At 41.2% G+C, this 6,879-nt stretch overlaps 1 long non-coding RNA gene across 1 annotated transcript; it reads right to left on the bottom strand.

Annotated features, from left to right (window-relative positions):
- Nucleotides 1-368: 368 nt before the first annotated feature.
- On the bottom strand, nucleotides 369-6,538 carry LOC131494503 (uncharacterized). The gene is made up of 3 exons (XR_009253446.1): nucleotides 6,406-6,538; nucleotides 3,193-3,710; nucleotides 369-1,290 (listed from the first exon to the last, which is right to left on the bottom strand). It is a non-coding gene; the product is annotated as an uncharacterized LOC131494503 (long non-coding RNA).
- Between the last annotated feature and the right edge of the window lie 341 nt (nucleotides 6,539-6,879).

The raw sequence follows: 6,879 nt of genomic DNA on the forward strand, positions 1-6,879 counted from the left end.
CCTGAGCTGAAGTCAGACACTTAAGCAACTGAGCCACCCAGGTGCCTCTGCTCGTCTCAGCTTTTTTTTTTTTTTTTTAATTTTTTTTTTAACGTTTATTTATTTTTGAGACAGAGAGAGACAAAGCATGAACGGGGGAGGGTCAGGGAGAGGGAGACACAGAATCTGAAACAGGCTCCAGGCTCTGAGCTGTCAGCACAGAGCCCGACGCAGGGCTCGAACTCACGGGGCCCAAGATCATGACCTGAGCTGAAGTCAGACACTTAAGCAACTGAGCCACCCAGGTGCCTCTGCTCGTCTCAGCTTTTTTTTTTTTTTTTTTTAATTTTTTTTTTAACGTTTATTTATTTTTGAGACAGAGAGAGACAAAGCATGAACGGGGGAGGGTCAGGGAGAGGGAGACACAGAATCTGAAACAGGCTCCAGGCTCTGAGCGGTCAGCACAGAGCCCGATGCGGGGCTCGAACTCACGGGGCCCAAGATCATGACCTGAGCTGAAGTCAGACACTTAAGCAACTGAGCCACCCAGGTGCCTCTGCTCGTCTCAGCTTTTTAACCAGGTTTGCTTTTCTTCTATCACAACCACAAGGCTCCCCTCTGTTCCCACAGGAGTCACTCCACATGGTAGAGAGATTTTTCTTGAAGAAAAGCATAAGTGATCTTTTGCTGGACTGGGAGCAGCTTGACCTTTTCTGACTCTCTTCTCTGGGTTCCAGCTGAGTGCCTGAATTTTTGGATTAAAGAGCAGAAGACCATGAGAAAGGAGCTGTCCTGGTTTGGGTGATGGGGCGTGGGGTGGCCGGAAGGGAAAGATCAGAGCTCCGTTTGAGGGCCAGTGGCTGGAGCAAGCAGGCACTGGTCTGCAAAGCAAATGGCGAGTCTGAAGTCACCCAGGGGACACGGCTTGTGGAGGTCCTCAGATTGAAAGGCATCAGCGGTGGTGTCCATGGCCAGGGTCTCCCAGGGGTAGCAGAGTGTGGGCGGGCATTCAGAGAAGGCTGCGAGTGGCAGTGTGAGACTGACACAGTGTGGAGCTGGAGAAGAAAGAGGCAGTAGCGACAGTAGTAAACAGAAGTCTCTAGAAGGTAGAACTATCCAACCAGGAAAGGGCCCAGTGTTCCCATGTCCAAGGGATGCCAGCCCTGGAGATACCGGGAGGTTAGGGATGGAGGGCAGGCCGTGCACTTGGTGGCTCTTGAAGTACCCGCTTCAGAGACTGATGGAGAGTTTTATCCTCAAGTTCAAGAGAAACAGGACATTGCGTTGATGGGTTGGAGTGGTGAAGAGAACCTTTAGAATAGCCTTTTGTTTAGTCTTTACCAGCAAATTAAATTTGATAAAGTCATAATTTTTTTTTGACAATTGCCTCAAATTTAGATTCTGTTTTTTCAGTATTAATTAATTAATTAATTATTTATGTATGTATTTTGAGAGTGAAAGAGAGCATGAGCAGGGGAGGGGCAGAGGGGGGAGAGAGAGAGAGAGAGAGACAGAGAGACAGAGAGAGAGAGAGAATCCTAAGCAGGCTCTGCACTGTCAGCACGGAGCCTGAATCGAGGCTTAAGCTCACAAACGGTGACACCATGACCTGAGCCAAAATCAAGAGTCAGATGCTCAACCGACTGAGCCACCCATGTGCCCCTAGATACTCTCTTAAGCAGATTATCTAAATATGGAATTTTTACAAATTGCAGACATGTACGAAATCCTGCTTACACCAAAAAGGCTTCAAAACTAATAAAATGTTTGGTTAGTTTTCCTCCTGTGTTTTAACTTGACCTGGCACACCTGAACTAAAGTGCTTTTCAATTGTTTTCAACTAACTTTTTGAGTCTTTTGTATTTTTTTTTGCTTTAAAATGTATTTGTTTTTATTTTAAAATAAAATCTTAAATTTATTTGCTGAATTTGTAGTGCCTCTTAATTTGCTGTATCTGGTGAGTGTTAGCTTTTCTGCGTACTAATAGTTGACCTTTTTAATAGCTTCTTATGGAATTTATGGAGATGCCTAATGAAACTACCCGGGATGATATGGAGTTAAATTCTATCAGTATCAGTTTTCTCTTTGATAGAAAACTAAACTTTTGGAGGAGCAAATTACTACTTGGTAATTATATATCTCTCTCTATATCTATATCTATATACACATACATATGTATATACATATATATACATATATGTAGTATATATTAAAAGTTAAAATTAATATAATGCTCTGAAAATTATTTTATCTTTAACCTTTATTTACTGGTTCTTGGACTCCTAAGTCCTACTTTTGTCCCAGAAAACCCAAATACTCTAACTCACTGGTTTTCAGATTTTTAGATTTCATAAACTAGTAAAATTTAAAAAAAATAGCATGCTGAGTAGTGGAGTGGGTTTGAGTAAGGGGATGTATTGTGCACCAGTAGAAACAGCGTGGCTGACTTTAATTTGCCAAGTGAGAGCATCCCCCCCATCCAACAAAGCTCATTTATTATCAACAAAGAAAAGTCCTTATGATACAAAATCATGGGAGTACGTTTAGCCTTATGAAATAAGGCAGCATTGTATCTACTGATAGAGACCTCCAGAAGAAATTAAGTTAAAAAAAAAAAAAAAGGATGGAGTAAACTGGTGATGGGCATTAAGGAGGGCACTTGGGATGAGCACTGGGTTTCATATGTAAGTGATGAATCACTAAATTCTACTCCTGAAACCATTATTATACTATATGTTAACTACCTTGGATTTAAATGAAAAGAAAAATCACTTTGAAACTCTCAAAAAATAATGTTTCTAAAGTAAATGAAAAAAATTTTTGAAGAAAGGCAAGGAACAGTACAATATGCAAAATATATACGTAAAAAGTGTGCTCATACATTATTCATGATACATGAGAAACCAGTCTGACCCAGAGGACCAGGAGAGAAAGAGCCTCCTTTTCCCTGAACACACTTTCACCCTCTTTGAAGTTTTCATCATGTGCATTCAAAACTAAATAAATACAATTTTAAAAACTAGCTTTGTGAAAGATTTATTCCAGTGTCCTTGTTTTTTCAGTTTGTCCTGGATCAGTAAAAACCAAGCCTGGCAATAGGCTGCAAATGGGCTTTGGAGAATCTCCATCCTAATGCACTATATCCAACTACCTTTTAATGAGTAAACCACCCCCCCCCTCCCCCTGGGGCAGGAGGGCAAGAGCCTTGCCTACCTTAGTCTCACCCTTTGAGAAAATGATACATTATGGAAACTGCTGGCTCTTAAGAGATGAGTTGTTGTTTCCAAGATTGAAGAAGAGATACAGTGTTTCAAAAGATTCACCTCTTTCCCTTTTCTGGATCCTTGTTTATATTGATGGTAAGGTTCATATAAGGAAACCCAGCCTCATAGCTTTTCCTTTCGAGGGTGTTTGTAATGTCAGTGTGTGCCAGAATGCCCGAGTTTATTAATATGCACTGCACATTGTGTTTATTTCTGTTTCATCAAGATTTTGCCAGATTATGGCCTGTCTGTGCCTGATAGTGGCTGTGTTTGTGTATGAACACAGGGTCATCTGATAACGAATTGTCGCATCATGCGATTAAGTGATGTTTAAAATGGGTGTCAGCCAGAAGAGTTTGACTCCCCGAGCACTTTGAGAAGGTCCAATCAACAAAAGAAAGTTCAGGGTATCTTGGAAGGGGTCATTGATTACAACCAACGTCTTGATCATTCTGGACTGGTTCCTTCCTGCAGAGACACAATTAAAATAATGTTGTACAGTAGACATTTTTCATTGTTGGAGGAAGGATACTCTTTTTCAGAGGTCGATCAATGCAAAATCGATCTCCTTTTCTAGAAGATAAAAGCTAATTGTTCTAGAAATTCTCTCACTGAATTGTAAAAGAGTTGCTGCTTTATCAAGTGCATCAATTCCTGAATGCTGTTTATCTTGACTTTCTGCGTCACGTCCAAGGCCGCGCGGGCAGGCACGGTGTGCGGGGCGCGGTTCTACGACGTTCACTTTTGCAGCGCTGGTAAAGGGGGCAGTTTGATGACATAATTGTCGCCAAAAATAATCATTTCATCAAATTGCGGGCACTCAGTAAGTGCCTAGCAAGACTGAACGCTGCAAATAAACCCAGTTACTAGGCAGGACTATTAACAAAAATGTAAGCTCTAACTTGTCATGCTCACGCTGTATATTTTTTGTACTGATACCTAATCTCTCCGATTGATGAGGGCTACAAATACCCATAGGACTCAGTCTGGGAAGTATGGCGAGAAAGTTTTGCCTCATAGCTAACGCTCAGGAGCAGTGTCACCCCCTTCCCCATTATTGGTTGTGCACTCCAGAGAAAATTCCAGAATTAGTGTTTTCCAATTATTTTTCGGCCTTGGGTTCTTCTGCTCATTACTAGAGGCATATCATCTTGTTATAACTACTTTGAAACTTAAGAGAATGTGCCAAAGAGATGAATTTGTGTTCTCTTCCGTGGAAGCCTGGTAATTTTAGTAATCCGCTGCCCTCCGAGATACAAGCCAACGCTGCTTCCTCTGTAGTCTGTTTTTTCTTCCTTTCTTTCAAAATAACCTGCCATCTTTCCAAAATAAACACGAAGGGGAAATACATTAGTGGGTATGTAATCACCCAGATATCTGTAGCCACATGCCTCTAAAAAAATAGTAAAAATAAGATAGCCAGCAGAAGTTTATTCTGGTTTTACAAGACTTGTTAAGGCTCTTGTCTCTTCTCTAAGTCTTTTGGAAAGAAACATTTATATTCATGAAAAAAGGTTGGCAACGTGAAAATTAAATAACTCTCTGCCTGGAACTTATTTCCTCATCATCTTAGATTTGTAAGGTCATCATTTTGGGTGAACATCATCAAAGTCATTATTTTACAGATTTTTAGCGTTTTAGAATTATAATATCATGTTCTATTTCTACTTAATACTTATGAGACCTTGGTCTGATGATCTTGTGCTGAATCTGTGTAACCATATGATTATGTGGTATGTTTTAATCACAAAATTCATATTTAACATTCATTTTTAGATAGCCTGAATTTAAAGATACTTTTAGGATTCTTTTCAAGCCTGAAGGGTCTATGATATTTAAGAGGTGTTTAAAAAACTGGCTTGCTCAAAAGACTTCATCCCATCGAATGAATCTGGTGAATGATTTTAGTATTTTCAACTTATGTTTTGGAAAAAATAATGATCACTGTCCTCTTCCTCCTCTTTTCTCCTGTTTTTTTTCCCTCCTTTCCCCCTTCCTTCTCTTCTTTATCTGCATCCGTTTCCTGACAACAAATATTTATTTAGCATCTACTCTCAATACTCTGCAGTGGGAATTCAAAGTTTTCAGGCACTGCCCTTAGATCTTGCTGCAAGACCTAAACTATGCATCAAATCCTGACTCAGTCTTTATCATTACCGTGGCCAGGAACAGACCCTTAGAAATATAATACATATCTTAAAAAATTTTTTTCAAGTTTATTTTATTTATTTTGAGAGAGAGAGAGAAAGTGCTAGCAGGGGAGGGGCAGAGAGAGCAGGAGAAAGAATCCCAAGCAGGGTCTTCTCTGTCAGCGTGGAGCCCAATGCAGGACTCGATCCCATTGAACTGTGAGATCATGACCTGAGCTGAAATCAAGAGTTGGACATTTTAACTGACTGAGCCACCCAGGCGCCCCCTAGAAGTGTAACACATATTTTAAAATCAAGATCTGGTTCTTCTGGAGTCCATGATAATTTGTGGGGGGCTAAGCAATGCTATCTACGTACAACCTACCAGTGTAAGAGGGTTTGCCAAAGTTTAACAGCATCATAGGATAACAATGGTTATCCCTCTTAGGCAAGTCAACTCCTTTTGCCCAGACACATGCTTATGAAGCCTGAGGATGCTAATTACAAATCATTTTTATCTTGCCTTTAAAGTCACAAGTAGGCTTGTCTGCGAAGCAGACCTTAGAAACCATGGGAATCTTAATGTTCAAAACCACATTAAGAAAAATTCTTCAGGTTAGACAGGCTAGACCCCCAGATTTCAAGTTACCCTGACAGTAACACAAGGTGTATGTAGACTTTCCCTTCCCTTTGAATGTCGATTTATTACAATTCTACGTGCTAGAAGGAGCCCATTGTTTATGCTTCTGTGAGTTAGTCCTCTGGCCAAGACTCTGGAGGGAGAGCCTGTGAGAGGGAAATCGCAGCCAAGCTGTGAGGAGGGTTAGTTCTGGGGCTGGAGGTCTGGACAATGAGATGGTGTTAGCCAACATTCCTAGTGGCTGTCTATCTGAAATGGATGATCCTTCCCACTATGAGGCTGGGGGTTGTTCATAAAAGAGAAGGAAGAAAGAAAATGTGCAGAAAGAAAGAAAGAAAGACAGAAAGAAAGAAAGAAGGAGGCATAGCAGCACCTGTCTGTTTCTCGTACGTACCAGTACGGACCCAGTCTGGAAGGTTTCCTCTGGATGGATGACCAATTGGCTTCCAACTCGCCATGTTGGAGTTCCTTGGCTGCTCCTCCAGCCGTCAGCCTCAATCCCCAGGAAATGAGTTCCTCCACAATCATCACAGCTTTAGTCTATGGATTCTGACTAACGCTCTTGGAGATAAGGAGGAAAAGTTCAATAAAACATGTAGCCACACTTCCTCAGGGCAGAGCTATGGGACATTTCTGACTGTACCTTGGGACTGGGCAAACCAAAATGCCTAATTTTAATTAGAGTAGGAGTGTTTGGTATCGATGGAGGTAATTCTTTCCTCCCTGAATTGCCAAGTAGGGGAATTTTAGTGTTGGGATAAAAATCCCAGGCTAAGGAATTTCTCTGCCACCATGCTCATGAACTCTGAGACTTTGGGCTGGTTACTAAGTGTGTGGTTCGGTGATGATGGACCTATGGAAATGGGGA

This window comes from Neofelis nebulosa, chromosome 14, assembly GCF_028018385.1.
Source record: "Neofelis nebulosa isolate mNeoNeb1 chromosome 14, mNeoNeb1.pri, whole genome shotgun sequence".
In the NCBI taxonomy this organism is placed as follows: Eukaryota; Metazoa; Chordata; class Mammalia; order Carnivora; family Felidae; genus Neofelis; species Neofelis nebulosa.